Raw genomic sequence first — 15,696 nt, 5'->3', positions numbered from 1 at the left:
GTTGCAGCCAAAGGGGATGGTCCCATGCTTCCTCTCTGCCCCTCAGCCCAGCTGTGCTTTCCAGCAGCCTCCCTTGTACTGGATGTAGCAATAGCCACGGGCAAGCTGGAAGCATGAAACAGCACCTTTTATAGACTTTTGCCTAAGAGCTGAACTCAGAAGGTTCTGAGTTTATTAATGATTAATTAACATCTGTGAAAAAAATGGTGAGAAGAAGAAAGGAGATTGTTTCTAGGAATATTGTTCGAAATAGAGTCTAGGGCTGTGCCAAAGATGGTGCCTTTTGGAAAAACTTTGTTCAAGATGTTGGTCACTCAACCTGATCTTATATTATAAACCAGCCCAGTCTAGCTGCAGAGCTGAGTTAAAGAACCCAGTTTATAATGTAAACTGGAATCATGTTCTTGGTTCAGGGAAAATTTTCTGATTTCTGTTCCCTGATAAAATTGTATTTGTTGTGGAATCATGGTCTTATTTTGAAAAGTAATCTGAAGATATGAAGTGCCAAAAACTATTCATGGCACTGTTGGAAGAAGAGAAACTTACTTTCTCAGTTGGTAATTGAAACTTATTTTACCTATGCATATTACCAACACTATATTCTTATTTTAATGTTATTTAAAATAAATGTTAGCTAGATATGACTCCAGAGAAAGATATCAAAGATACATTTATTCATGGAACTTCAGTTTCAAAATGAACCTGCTAGTATTGGGAACTATCATTAAAATAAATGGGCTGTCTTGAAAATACTATAATCACCGTTTCCTCTTCCTTCCACTCAAAAACCTGGAAATGAAAGGAATTTTTCATAAAGATCAAATGATAGCTACAAACCTCAGAAAGGAAAAAATACATTTAAGATAGAATTTTCTTTTGGTAGACCCATAATAAAGCCAATACAGACAGAGAATATAGATTTCTGTAGTTCTAAAACTTGTCCATATTTAGCTTTATGATACTGCTTAGAAATAAACTTCCAGAAAGCCATAACACTGGCTACTGTTCTTTTCCTTAGGAAACAAGGAAATCCAATGTTTTCTGGTCAGCAGTAGGAATTCCACTTTGTGATTTGACACTCTTCATTCCTCTCCTTTCAAAGGCAGTAAAACAAAACAAAAAAAAAGCAGAACAGATTTTCAAGTAGTGTAGCATTTGAAAATCCTTATGCACCTTTAATGTTCTGTTGGCACACACAAACTGAAAGCTTCATAACCTGGCCTGTTTCTTGCCAGTTCCTGCTCTCTGCAGATCATCTAACCGTGCATATTTTACTGAGAATTCATGCCTCAGAGTTTCTCCAGTTTCATCCCTATTGTTCCAAACTCTCAAGCAATAAAGCGCCATAGAATAGCGTAGGTCTTCATGTCAGGAGACTGATGCAGCTTTACTGTAGCCAGCTGAGCTATACTAGTTTATACCAGCAAGTCCTGTGCAGTTTTTAGGAAGGTATTATTCACTTTTTCCTGTTTTTTTTTTAATTTTCTGGTTTCTAGTAAGCAAGTGATAACATTCTTCTCCTGCATATCTGTGTAGCAGTAAAAATTGGATCTTCTCATGCTCGAAGTGGTTAACTCAAGCTCAAGTTTGTCAGTCAGTCTGATTTCTTTATGACAGGTTCATTATTTCTCAGCCTATGATATGGGGATGGTTAAAGCCAGATGTACAATTTAAATAGACAGTTTCTTATTACCTTATTTCTACATGTCTAAAATCCATCTGAATCTAAGAATCCGTTTTAATCAAGCCTGTTTTACCACAAAGCTTGTGTTTTACCCAGGTAGTTGTGTTGACTGCTCATGCTGCAGTTAACTGGGTTAGGTTCAAGAATTAGTGTCTTGAAAATACAGCATTACATTATGCTGTTTCATTTCAACTTTTGTATTTCAGTGGCTGACTAGTTTCTGGTTGGCAGCATGGCTGTGGATGTGGTAGAAGTGAAGATGTGTAGGTGACGTTGATTGTGGCCACTTGGTCCAAGAGAATGGGATTCCTAAACTGTTGGGATTACAGATGATACATGAGCCCATTGTCTTCTTTCCTCATGATCCTTATGAATACATTTGCCAGAACAGGCACTTCGTACTCAGTTGTTAAGTTTGGTTCCTTCTTGTGGTTGTCCAGTATAGAGTGAGTATGATATGTCTGTCCTACTTCTGTCCTAACAGCTCATAAACCTACTAATCCCATGACCAGTGGTTGCACTGTTTGTAAAACATGGTGGTAGCATACTAGATAGAGCAAGTGCATTGCCATACAGTTTTCACAATCACAGAATGGTTGAGGTTGGAAGGGACCTCTGGAGATCATCAAGTCCAACCCCCCTGCTCAAGCAGGGTCACCTAGAGCACATTGCACAGGATTGCATCCAGGCGCGTTTTGAATATCTCCAGAGAAGGAGACTCCACCACCTCTCTGGGCAACCTGTTCCAGTGCTCTGTCACCCTCACAGTGAAAAAGTTTTTCCTCATGTTCAGATGGAAGCGTCTGTGTTTCAGTTTGTGCCCGTTGCCTCACGTCCTGTTGCTGGGCACCACTGAAAAGAGTCTGGTCCCATCCTCTTGACACCTTCCCTTCAGATACTTGTACACGTTGATAAGATCTCCTCTCAGCCTTCTCTTCTCCAGGCTAAACAGGCCCAGCTCTCTCAGTCTTTCCTCATAAGAGAGATGTTCCAGTCCCCTAATCATCTTTGTAGCCCTTCACTGGACTTGCTCCAGTAGTGCCACATCCCTCTTGTACTGGGGAGCCCAGAACTGGATGCAGTACTCCAGATGTGGCCTCCCCAGGGCTGAGTAGAGGGGGAGAATCACCTCCCTCGACCTGCTGGCAACACTCTTCCTGATGCACCCCAGGATGCCATTGGCCTTCTTGGCCACAAGGGCACATTGCTGCCTCATGCTTAACTTGGTGTCCACCAGCACTCCCAGGTCCTTCTTGGCAGAGCTGCTTTCCAGCAGGTCAACCCCCAACCTGTACTGGTGCATGGGGTTATTCCTCCCCAGGTGCAGGACCCTGCACTTCCCTTTGTTGAACTTCATGAGGTTCCTCTCCGCCCACCTCTCCAGCCTGTCCAGGTCTCTCTGAATGGCAGCACAGCCCTCTGGCGTATCAGCCACTCCTCCCAGTTTTGTATCGTCAGCAAACTTGCTGAGGGTGCACTCTGTCCCTTCATCCAGGTCATTGATGAAGAAGTTGAACAAGACTGGACCCAGTACTGACCCCTGGGGGACACCGCCAGCTACAGGCCTCCAACTAGACTCTGCGCCGCTGATCACAACCCTCTGAGCTCTGCCATTCAGCCAGTTCTCAATCCACCTCACTGTCCACTCATCTAACCCACACTTCCTGAGCTTGTCTATGAGGATGCTATGGGAGACAGTGTCAAAAGCCTTGCTGAAGTCAAGGTAGACAACATCCACTGCTCTCCCCTCAGCTACCCAGCCAGTCATTCCATCATAGAAGGCTATCAGATTGGTTAGGCATGATTTCCCCTTGGTGAAGCCATGCTGACTACTCCTGATCACCTTCTTGTCCTCCACATGCTTGGAGATGGCCTCCAGGATGAGCTGCTCCATCACCTTTCCAGGGATGCAGGTGAGGCTGACTGGCCTGTAGTTCCCTGGGTCCTCCTTCTCGCCCTTTTTGAAGACTGGGGTGACATTGGCTTTCTTCCAGTCTTCAGGCACCTCTCCTGTTCTCCATGACTTTTCAAAGATGATGGAGAATGGCTTAGCAATAACGTCCGCCAGCTCCCTCAGCACTCGTGGGTGCATCCCATCAGGGCCCATGGATTTGTGGGTGTCAAGTTTGCTTAAATGATCTCTAACCCGATCCTCCTCAACCAAGAGAAAGTCTTCCTTTCTCCAGACTTTCTCTCTTGCCTCCAGGGTCTGGGGTTCCTGAGGGCTGGCCTGAGCAGTAAAGACTGAAGCAAAGGCAGCATTCAGTAACTCTGCCTTCTCTGCATCCTTTGTCACCAGGGCACCCACCCCATTCAGCAAAGGCCCCACATTTTCCCTAGTCTTCCTTCTTGTTGTCTTTAACATCTCTAGCCAGATTTAATTCCAAACGGGCCTTAGCCTTCCTCGTCGTATCCCCGCATATTCTGACAACGTTCCTATATTCCTCCCAAGTGGCCTGTCCCCCTTTCCACTTTCTGTAGACTTCCTTCTTCTGGCTGAGTTTTGCCAGGAGCTCCTTGCTCATCCATGCAGGTCTCCTACCTCCTTTGCTTGACTTCCTACTCATAGGGATGCACCGATCTTGAGCTTGGAGGAAGTGATGCTTGAATATTAACCAGCTCTCTTGAACGTCCCTTCCTTCTAGGGCCCTGACCCATGGGATTCCTCCAAGTAAGTCCCTGAAGAGGCTAAAGTTTGCTCTCCTAAACTCCAGGGTTGCGATCCTACTTGGTGCCCTGCCTCCTCCTCGCAGGATCCTGAACTCCGCCATCTCATGGTCACTGCAGCCAAGGCTGCCCCCGACCATCACATCTTCCACCAGTCCTTCTTTGTTTGTTAGTACGAGGTCCAGCAGCACACCTCTCCTTGTTGGCTCCTCCACCACCTGTGTCAAGAAGTTATCATCAATGCTCTGCAGGAACCTCCGGGACTGTTTGAGCCTAGCTGTGTTGTCTTTCCAGCAGATATCGGGGTGGTTGAAGTCCCCCATGAGAACCAGGGCCTGGGATCGTGAGGCTACTTCCAGCTGTCTGTAGAAGGCCTCATCGACTTCCTCATCCTGATCAGGTGGCCTGTAGTAAACACCCACAACAGTGTCCCCCATGCTAGCCTGCCCTTTAATCCTTACCCATAAGCTCTCGACTCGCTCTTCATCCACCCCTAGGCACAGCTCAATACATTCCAGTTGCTCTCTCACATAAAGAGCAACTCCACCACCTCGCTTTCCTGGCCTGTCTTTCCTAAAAAGCACGTAGCCATCCATGGCAGCACTCCAGTCATGCGAGCTATCCCACCGTGTCTCTGTAATGGCAATGAGATCATGGCCCTGCGACCGCACACAGATCTCTAGTTCTTCCTGTTTATTCCCCATGCTGCGTGCGTTGGTGTACAGGCATTTCAGGGAGGTGATCGAGCATGCAGGTTTCCCAGGAGGGGTAAAAGAGGATCCTCCATAGCCACATCCCACGCGCACTTCCCTAGCTGCATTCACCTGCTGGAGGCGTCTCAACTTGAGCTGTCTTTTGCCAACTACCCTGGCACTATAACTCTCCCCTTCCCCCGTCTTTCCTAGTTTAAAGCCCTCCTTACCAGGTTGGCCAACCTGTTGGCAAAGACCCGCGTGCCCCGCTTCGTGAGGCGGATCCCATCTCTCGCCATCAGTTGTCGATCTTCAAACAGGGTCCCATGGTTGTAGAAACCAAAACCCTGTTGCCAACAGCAGCAACGCAGCCAGTCGTTAACCTGGAAAGTCCATCTCCTCCTCCTCTCATCCCTCCCCCTCATTGGCAGGATTGAGGAGAAGATGACCTGGGCTCCCAGACCCTTGACCACCATCCCCAGAGCTCTGAAATCCTGCTTGATGGTCTCCAGTTTGCCCTTGGTGTCATTAGCGCCCACATGGAAGAGCAGCAGTGGGTAATAGTCCGAAGCGTGGACAAGCCTTGGCAATCTTTCCATGACATCCCTCACACAAGCCCCTGGCAGACCACAAACCTCTCTAGACAAGAGGTCAGGTCGGCAGATAGATGCCTCCGTCCCCTGTAGCAGGGAGTCCCCCACAACAATCACCCGCCGCTTCTTCCGGGCGTTCCAGCAGGGCACAGCGTCTGTTGTCCCAGGTACTTCCCTTGCAGCCATGCCCATCTCCTCCTCATCCTGGAGGGCACTAAACCTGTTCTTCAGCTGCAAGTCTTTGGGAGCAGGAGGAGCCTTTCTCCTCCCACGAGCAGTGACCAGTTTCCAGTCTTCTTCTACGATGTTATGATGTACCGTTTCACATGGCACAGAGCCCTCCGGCAACTCCACTGCTGTGGGGGTTTGGGACTCCTGAAGTTGTACAGTCTACAAGAATACCCTGTCTATCTCTTGCTCATCTTCTCAGATGCTGCACAGCCTACTGACCTCGTCCCATAACTCCCTTGCCTGACGACACAACTCGACAACAGCAGCACACCTCCTGCAGGAGAGCTGGCTGCCAGCCCAGGCCTCCCGGAGAGGCCCCAAGCACTCCCTGCAGCCTGAGACCTGTAGAGCCGCATCTACTGTCAGAGGGTCGGTCTGGGTCCAAGCCTCTGACAGAGCAACTCCAACAGCCACTGGGGAACATGCTCTGTGGCATGTCACAACCATACTTGAGGAAGCGTACACCACAAGGATCAGAAACAAAAGTACCTTCATGCACCCTTCTGCACAAACTGCTGGCTCTTATATAGGCCTCTCCCTAGCACTGACTCCCAGGGTGCTTTACCCACCCTAATCAAGGACCACCGGGATCAAAGGCCCCAACTCCCTCTGGTCAGGGGCAACCAAGAGAGCTTGAGAGCTCTTTAGCAGCAGCCACTCCTAGCTAGAGCTTTTCCCAGGAGAAGTCAAGGCCTCCTGCAGGTGTCCTTGCCTAGCTTCCCCTTTCCTGTTCACAGCAATCACCTTCTAGTTCCTCGGGGGTCCTCAGAAAGCCCACAACTTCCAACAAGATCCTCAAGTTCTAGTCAGAGCCCAAACACTGCTGTGCAGACTTCTGAATCTGTTCACTCTGTCTGTTAGCTGCGCTTCCTTGCTAGTATAAACCCTGCTTATTCATCTTTCTGTGATGTTCTAGGTGATGGGCATTTTTTTTACAAAAGTCATTGTAAAGTCCATGGACTCTGGACTAAGAGTGTTATCCAGTTGCTTTGGCTGCATGGTCTCATTTAGGATCTGTTCATGCTCATGCCAGTATGTCCTCTGATTTCACCAGAAGAGCTCAATACTATTTGAAAAAAATCAGATTATTTGAACTGAAAGACCTATCAGCTGTGACACAAGTTTCAAACTCAGTTGGAACAGTGTAAACTTCCATAAGACTTGTTTGTAGTAAGGACAGCTGTATTACAGAATCTCTTGTTGCTGTTCTCTGTGTTTTCTGTATGTGTACTTCAGATTATCTGCATATGTTGAATTTCTGCATCCTTAGTCACCTCTGCCACTAATCTTTTAGAGATGCTGTTGGAGACATACTGATTTTTGGAACATTTCTTAAAAGTATGATATTTACTGGACTTATATAAGAAGTTCTGAGAAGTCCGGTCCTGCAGCTAGTGCAATTTTCTTGGGAAATCACAGCAAGGTTTAGTGTATTTTTCTTGTACCTTCAGTTTGAGTATATCCCTGTAATTGACATCTCTGGTACATGACATCTAGTTCAGAGCCTACCAAAACAGGGATATAAACTATTCATCTAAATAAAAGCCTGCACATTTCAGTATGTAGAAGTCTGTTCACTAGAATATGGTTGCAACAATAAACTGCAGCACAATGACTTTATGCTCATAGGAAACAATGTGGGTATTGTTTATTGTCATTCATATCAGTGAATGTTATCCAGCTGAAATTTATGCTCTACCTGCAAAGCAGAGAGAGATTTAGAAGGGAGTAGATTGGAAATTACTACACCCTGTTCTTCATAGGTCCACCACCTTAGACGTTTTGCACTACCTTCTGAAATCAGCTGCTGGGAGGAGGGAACATTAGCAATAAGGTGGGGAAGTGCAATCTCAGACTCTGCACGCTTAATTGCGAGTCTGAGACTTACAGTTAATCACGATTAATGTTCTTTTATATTTTGTTAGCTTCCTGCTGGTGGAAAAAATCACATACAACTGAAATACTTTCAAATAACTATCAATATTATTTGATGAAATAAAATAATTTCCAAGTTCAAAGTCTCCAAAATCCTTCTGATTGGTGCACTGATACTTTAACAATGTCTTTGTTGTGTACTGCAGTCAGACAAGTGCTAATCCCCTTGAGGAATCTGGCAGGGCTGTGGGAATCTTCCAGACATAATTGTATGGCTCACTATCGCAAATGCGATGATACTGACAGCTTCAGCTGAGTTGACAGAATGTGCTAATGGTGTTGAGGGTGGGTTATATCAACTTTCTCTGTTGACTTGTGTGTTTAAGGATCATTCATTTACACATTCTTCACTGTCTCTGGTGGGTTTTTTTGGTACTGTTCTGGAAGATATTATAGATAAAAAACATAGTATAGTTGAATAAAGAAAGACTGTAATCAGAAAAAACTGAAAGGAAAAGCCAACAGGAAATCCTAATTATATAGTTAAAATAAAATTACTAGAGAGAAAAACAGAAGGTGAATTATAAGCAGTGAAACTGAATTTTAATGGACATACTACTGGTGTAACAAAGACAACTTTCATTTGATTAATTTCAACATTTAAGAGAAAAATCAAGTAATTTAAAGATACTGAATGCAGTTCTGCTCACTATACAGTGACGTGACCTCAAGTCTTTAATTTACTTATTCAGTTGTTCACAAGCTATTTTAACTGAACTCTTTAATATCCTTGTTTGTTTTTCCTTAACAGTTCCTTACTGCAGAATAATGCCATTGTAAAATGATTTTTTGGGCAAAGAACATTGCATCTGATTCATTAAGTGCCTAACAATGTAACCTCATAGTTATTCAGTTTTTGAATGGCTGCCTCAAGCCATGATTGCCATTCTGGAACTGAGCATCCATTTTTCTTGTAACCTTACCAGGGTTTCCCCAAGTACAGGGAAATCTTGATTCTCATTATTCTTAGCTGCTCTACAATTCTCCTTTCTCTACGCTTACATAAGAAAAATGGAAGATACCTGCCCTTCAAAAGATCTAGTAGACCTATTAGTTGCAAAATATTTATTCACTGAATTTGAATTTTTATGACCACACTATCAAGAAATCATCCTGATTAAGAAAATAAAAGGAAGGGGTGGTTAATGTATTTTAATTATAAAAGGAATAGCGAAGGCCAGGCCCTTTATGGTTGAAATCAGATAGCCAAAACCACAAGAATCTAACTTGTTAGAAATGGTGAGTACTCAAAAGTGCTGATCCACAAGACTGGCATATACATAGTAAGTAGAGGACATAAATAAAAGCTTCTGCTGTACCCAAGAAGTATCTTAGTGTTCTCTTAATTTTGCTGCTGTTACATTATTGGTAAACCATGTGCACTTTGCCATATAAGGCTGGTTTTCTTTCTTTGCTGTTCCTAAGCCAGAGGTTGTATATTAACAGTGGCTTTAATCCTAATTTTCACCGTGTAATGCTTGGTCTGAAACTGCTGTATGGAGCCGTTTCTTAATGACCTTGTACCATCTCCTTTCTTCCTGGCCTGCTCAGAATGATCATACTTACTGGGTGCATTGTTGCTGCACTATAAATTCCCTGACAAAACATAATGCTTTGCTTTATCAGAGCAAAGAGGTCTAATTATTCTCAGTTTACTATATAATATTTAGAATTTTCTTCTTTGGAAGATTTCTTCCAGATTTCTCAAGGATTTGTAACCAAATGCAACTCCCAGGAAAGATCATAAACTGAAGTAGTTATGATGTTAAGATATAACTTTTGCTTCCTTGTCATTCAGTGACTTTGCAAAATGAAACAGTGTGCACAGTCTGAGGTGGGGTGCCTAGCTAAGTAAGATCATTGCACAATGAAACATCAATTTCTGTTAATCTGGCTTTGCATATCAGAATTTTCTTTATTCACTACACCTCTTTACAGATGTTTTGGTTCTGAGGGAAAAGCATGCACCAATGACTATACAACCTACTCTGATGAATATGTGTCTTATCTTTCTCTGTAATAAATTTCTTCCTTTCTCTCTCCTCTTATTAGCCCTATAATTATAATTATAAATAGCATTTACTTTTAATCAGCTGTGGTGTTTTAATTCTCTTTTCTAATTTCTTTTTCATATGATTCCCAATAATTAGTGTCCATGCAAGATCAGTACCATCTGCAGCTATTTCAAAATACTAGGTTTCCAAGCTATTATTTTGATTCCATCTCATCTAATCAAACAGTGAAAGCATGAATTCCTGGTACTAATCACTGTAGTATTCCTAATGTTATCTCTGGCTAAGAGTTCTCATTTGTGTTTTAATGGAGATCATTCATCAGTCTTGAAAAAGTAATTTAATTTTTATAAAGATGCAAAACTTAACAATGCAATTTGAAGTTTTCTACTTATATGCAAAACAGTTGAAGATGCAGAGTGATCACTTACCAGGACATAGACAGAATCTTTGAGAAATAAAAGGCTATTTTAGTGCTTATAAGTATGTGATCTGAGAGATGTTTAGTTTAATAACATGAGAGATGTTTAATTTAATAACAAGGGTACCTGTTGTGGAAGCAAGTTTTATGCTGCAGTCAGAACTGACTATAAATCTGGAATAAGATTATTTGATTATTTCACAGAGACGTGGCAATTGACTCATCAGAAGACAGCAATACCATTGAGCATATATAAATTCAAAATAATGTCCCAGAAGAAAAAATTAAATTTCTTGTAGTGAGTGATGGTTCAGTAGTATTTACACTCCAAATAATTTTAAGGGCTGTGAAAAATTACTTTTTTCCATGAGGGTGATCAATCTGTTTCAGAGACGAGGATTCAGTTACTGAGTTTTTATACAGTGGTAAGGAGAAGCCTAAGGTAAAGATCCCAGCAGATCTCTTATGCTAACATACAGAGATATGTATCTGAAGATTAAATAAGCAAGAAGGAATGAAGTAGTACAAAACAAAGCAGTGAGAAATACATATTCTAGCATAAGGCTGGATCTCTAAAAAAAAAAAAATTAGTTGCCTGTGGTCCACAATCCTCAAGACCTTGACCAGCAAAAGCTACTATTTAGGTCTCACATTTTTATATTGAGGCTGATTTGCACATTCTTTTACTTTTGAGACAGACATACCATATCAAACAAAGTGATGGATTCAGCCTGCAGTGAAAAATTTGAGAAAGACAGTGCTCTCTACAGGGAAATACCATAAATCTGAATTATCAGGCTACTTCACTAGGGTTTTCTCAACCATTAAACTTTTATCACATTCACTTGAATGTGAATGTGTGCATGTGAAAGTTTATCACATTCACTTGGCTTTACATTATTATCCAAAAATAGTTCCATTACTCTGTTATGGATAGTTTCAGGTACTAGAACAATTGTAAGTATGCTGACACAAATTTTGTTTTTTCTAGACATCTCCTGTTTGAGCCCTCTGAACAACTTTTGAGGTTATACATTGTTCTTCATAATAATGTAAAATTGGCAAGTTTGTTTGCAAATTTTAAGTAAAAAGTTGCTGACTTTTTCAAATTTATTCAGTGTATGCTACTTGCAAACATTTCTAAAACTTAGGCCTGCTGTCTTAAATTTAGTGTTGTATGCTGCACTGCACAATGAATCTGTCTCACTTCAAAGGCTTTTGACTTTTTAAAGCATCATATGTAATCTTATATTGTATATCTTATATTACTCTTGCTGTTCAAATTCAGAACACATGCCCATGTCCCAAGGAAGCTAATATTGTAATACACTGTAGTTCGCCCAGTTACAAGAAAATTGCTACATCCTTGTAACTGTTAGTACTTGATTGTGATTAGGGATTGACAGAATAAAAGCCTTCTGGTGTGAGTCAGTGCTGGAGTCAATAAATAGACTACATGAAAAATACAGCATGTAAATTTAAAAGACATTTTCCTGATTAATTTACAAATCTTTTCGGTTATGAAGATCCCTTTCTTCCCAGTCATATAGACTGTATTTGATCCTTCATGTTAAAAGATCATCCCGCAATTAACGTCAGTGTGTACTGTGCATATCTTTCATTCTTTGGAAGAGACATGCCGTTATGTGCCCTCGGACTGCTTAGGACATCTGAATCTCTTTAATCTGACACATGTCAGATTAGTACTGTAGTGAGGCCATGAACATGAACACGACTTAGTCCCACAGAATGTGAAGGATGAGTTAATGGTATCATAGGCTTTTTTGTCAAGAGAGTTGCTCTAAATTGTAACATTATTATTTTCAATTAATACTTGATGGGCGTTGCAGGTACTTAACAGCTAAAACTGTCTCAGTGTTATTTTTTAAATTAGTTTGTAACTGTATCATAAGGCATTGCATGCTGCCTGCTCTCTGCAAAAATGAAATACATTCTCTTAAGGCCTTCTCTAAGAAGGCCTGTACAATATGTTTCCAAAAAGGTTAATTTTTTGAATCTCGAGTATATTGGAATAGTTTGTGGCAAGGTCCAAGCATCTGGAAAAAGAATTACTTCTCAGGAAGCTTAAATTTAAACACAGAACAGCCCTTTTGGGGGTTTTTGGTTTATTTTCAGAGTTCTGGTTTAACCAAAATATATAGTGTTGGCCAAAGCCCTAAGTTGTATGCCTTCCAATTTAGTTTCACAGTCAATAAGCTTCAAAACATAGAGTAAATGCTTCTGAGAGAAAAACAGAGATCAAAGTGAAAGTGGGATTCAAGAGAGTATATCTAACTGTTTATCTTTAACTGAGAATTTCACACTTCTTTTACACTGTCTGGAAATGAAGAGCTAATAGATCTAGCTGGTTATGTAATTTCATTTTGGAGCTAGATGGGAGTATTGCACATATTCTTCAGAGTTTCCATATTCAGAAGTGAGGAGGGTTCCAAGAGAGTTGTGATTAGAGCAGCAAAAGAAGGTGGAGTGAAACTAGAGCCACATGAGACAAGAAAGGGCAAGATTTCAAAAATATCATAAGGCACTTTATTACAGATGGCTGACAAGTAAGGAAGATGAGGATAGAGTACTAGTTCAGAGTTCTGGTTAGAAGACATCATTAGATCCTCTGTAAAAACAATTTTAATATGGTGCAAGGTGTGGAAATTGTAACTGAGATACATCTCATCTACAGTAGAAAACAAAGAAGGCAATTCAACAGAAAGCAACTGGCATTATCGTTTTTTCTCCTTTTCCATCCTGGCAATGCCATGGTCAGTGTGTACAATTCTGAACATCCAGACAAGTATAAAATATGCCAGGAATCCACCTCCCATCTTTGAATGTAGAGCTGGATATTAGATCAAAAGCAGCACAAACTGCCAGTGGGAGTAATCAGTCCCTCTGACTGGATTTGTGTTGCCCTGCATCTCACTGGTACTCCAGCTGGAGCTCAGAATGACTTAGTGTGATCATAGTTCAGTCCTTCCCTAGGCAGGATTGCCCATTGAGATGCCCATTTTAATTCTGAGAAATGTTTAAAACACTTATTCTAGAGCTGGGGTTATGGGGCAAGAAGCCCTTTTTATTGAATTTCTTTTTGGGTGAATTTTCCCAATTATCATACAATTTCTTCAGGTCTTAAATTACTTTGAAAACCTTTACCATGTTAGAGTAATAATCTCTGAGGTTTTCCCATCTCTAATGATACTAGCACTGATGAATGAATAAATATTAAATAATTTTGAGATATATAATTCCTAGAAATAGCACTAGACTATTTCCTTTAATAATTTGTAACACAGCCAGTAGAACTGAAGGATATTTTGGACAAAGTCCTAGAAAATGCCTCATTTGTGATTAATAAGCTAGCAGCTGAAGAACATATCGGGATTTCTTTTTTCAACTGGATATATAAGTTGATAGAGTAGTTTCAGATACTATTTGCATAGTGTCCTGCTCAAGATCATTAAATCATTTAGCTCTGTATGTTTTCTCTTAGCACTCCTTAGGACGTAAAAAGATATTTTAAGACATTAGAAGAGAAATACATTAGCATAGCTGGGTACTAATGTGGGAATTTCAATAGATGAATGTCATATTTAAAACTCAGTCTCTTAAATTATTTATTCCTAATGGATGTCTCAGTTTGTTCAGTAAAAAGGACACTGCTAATTTAATTTCCCATGAATTACCACCTCAAAGTGCACTTAAAAATACTCTCTGTCCTAGAGTCCCAAATTATGGGAAAGGAGATAAAACAGCTGTTACTGCTGTTGTGTCAGGCAACATATATTTGGCTAGACAGCTTTTTTTCATACTACTTGCAATAATATGTGTTTCAAAAATACAGATTAGACACAGCGATAAATCTGGATCCCTTCAGTGAGCCTGAGTGTCTGCATTCAATTACAGCCTTCTTAAAATACAGTGGTGGATTCCTGCTGGTACCATACTGGCTGAGTCCCAAATTAGTCAACAATTACTGTCCCAAAAACACTGAGCTTGGTTCAGAACTGGAATGCGAGGCATAGATAATATTCCTTAGAATATTCACGAGGGTCAATAGATACCTTGTAAAACCCTCTGAAGGCCTTTTCTTCTCACAATTCCTTCTTTTTAATGGTCTCTGACTGCGAGACACTCCATTTTAACTGACATTATTTCTTCAATTTGTTTTTATTTTAATCAATGCATGCTGCTGCCTTGCATGCTCTGCATGTCTGGAAGAGCATTCTCTTCATCACTTTGGCAGGGAAGTTCTAAACAGCTCTGTCATTTGTCCCCTTTATACTTGTTTCTAGCATCAAAATAATCTCCAAACAAATTAAACTAACTTACCTGAAGTGAGGGTGTACAGAATTACCGTAGACTTCCTTCTCCTGTATAGACTTAAATCTCAAGTTATTTTTCTGGAAGTTTTGGAGGTAAGCCATCAGTTCTGTAGACAACATCTCACTGTTTCTGCCACTCAGAACTGATCTCTCCCTAGGTCCTCACATGCAGACAGTCTACATGTTGTACATTTGTTCTATGTAATATCTCTAAAATAGCACGTTCTCTGGTTATCCATGTCTAAAACTCTCACAGAAACATTGTTTTGTGTCTTAATTATAAATTCGTCTTCTCTGAACTTGACAGATTCAGTATGATACTGCTGTTATCCACTCAGGATGCTCTTGCACCCTTTCTTTATTAACTTCAACGTAAGATGCTAATTTTGAATGTCTTTTTTAGCTTAACCACAGGTTCTTCTCATCTCTCATTTGGTACCAAAATGTCCTTTATATTACAGGCAATTTATGATGACAGATTCTAGTGCCATTTTTCTTGCACTGATATTTTTGTCAAAAGTGCTGATCAATAACTGTAATTGATACTTAGGTCTCATCATCTTTCTGCTTGTCTGAACCTAAACACTGGTTTTTTTGCCTTATTTGTTTAGCGTGTAAGATTTTTCTGGCCAGGAGGCCATCATTTCAGTCTATGTTTATAGTACGGTGTGAGTCTGATCCATGACCAAGGTTTCTACAAGCCATGGTTAAACAAGTCTGCAGTTCCCAGACTCAGATTCTTTGAATGTCCTTTTTTTTCATTTTTTGTCCCTTCTGTCACTGGCTATAGAGCAGATGGATCAGATTATTTTCTGTAACATTATAGACTGGTTGACAGTAGAGTAATGAACTACTGAAAAATTAAATGTCATAGCTAAGGGCTTACAGGAACCAAGAATTCTGAAGCAGTAAACAAAAATAAGCATTACTTGAAAAAGATACATTTTCTTCAAGAACTATCTTGGTTGATGTTTTACATCTTACTTTTCTTCAGGGGGGGAAAACAAAGAAAGCACAAGAAATAATACCCATTCCTTCACTCAGTTCTCTCTAACTTCTCAACTCTCCCAGAGTTGAGTCATCTCTTTGTGTTTCTCACCATTTTTTGTCTCTTTTTCTCCTCTCTT

Source organism: Apteryx mantelli, chromosome Z (assembly GCF_036417845.1).
Source record: "Apteryx mantelli isolate bAptMan1 chromosome Z, bAptMan1.hap1, whole genome shotgun sequence".
NCBI lineage: Eukaryota > Metazoa > Chordata > Aves > Apterygiformes > Apterygidae > Apteryx > Apteryx mantelli.
The sequence above is the reverse complement of the archived record's forward strand: the minus strand, read 5'-3'. Positions refer to the sequence as shown.